Source organism: Echinops telfairi, unplaced genomic scaffold, assembly GCF_000313985.2.
Source record: "Echinops telfairi isolate 266 unplaced genomic scaffold, ASM31398v2 ScPeMD7_5592;HRSCAF=6446, whole genome shotgun sequence".
Classification (NCBI taxonomy): Eukaryota; Metazoa; Chordata; class Mammalia; order Afrosoricida; family Tenrecidae; genus Echinops; species Echinops telfairi.
The window spans coordinates 14,775,753-14,776,791 of NW_022109491.1; positions in this window are offsets into that span (position 1 = coordinate 14,775,753).

Below are 1,039 nucleotides of genomic sequence, written 5' to 3' on the forward strand. Positions count from 1 at the left end.
TTGAGAAATGATGTACAAATACGCTTTACACAATTGATGTGTGTATGGATTGGGATAACAGTTGTATGAGCCCCTAATAAAATGTTAAAAAAAAAAAAATGAGGTAAGCTTTAAAAAAAAAATGCAAAAGCGGCATGGGGAAAAAGCTACAGTATACATACATTCCCTAATCTAGGGATACATATGGTAGCCAACTAAAAAGGAGGTGGGAAAAAGACAAATGTACAAGTGTGCTTGACACAATGGATGTATATATGGATTGTGATAAGAGTTGTACGAGCCCCCAATAAAATGGTCTTTTTAAAAAGATGTTCTCAAAATTCAGGTGGGATGGATAGACACCAGGTCATATTTTGGTTCTCATAGATTTTCTTTAATTTTCTTCAAGTTTTATTTGGAACTTATATATGATAAATTAATGGTCTGCTCCACAGTCAGTTCCTGGCCTGGTTTTAACTGATATTGAACTTCTCCAGTATCCATCCCCACAGTTATAATCAATTTTATTTCTGTCTATTCCATTTGGAGAATTCTAGGTGTACCATTGCCTTTTGTGTTGTTAAAAAGGGTATTTGCTAAGAAGAAGTCATTGGTCTTGCAAAATTCTATCACGCAATCTCCAGCTTCATTGCTAATACCAGGTCCATATTTTCCAACTACTGTTTTCTTCTTTGTTTCTAATTCTTGCATGCCAATTGCTAATAATTATCAATGCATCTTGATTGAATGTTTGATCAATTTCCAACTGACGTTGCCGGTAGAATTCTTCAATTTCTTCATCACTAGCTTTTGTGGTTGGTACATGTATTTGAATATAATTGTATTGATGATATTTCCTTGAAGATGAATAGATATAATCCTATCACAGACAGCATTGTACTTCATGATTGATTTTGCAATGTCCTTTTTGACAATGAATGCCACAGCATTGTCCCACCTCTTGAATGTGCTACTCCTGGCATACTAGATCATATCATTTTCTGGTTCAACATGGCCCAGACTTGTCCATTTCAGCTCACTAATACCTAAGATATCAATT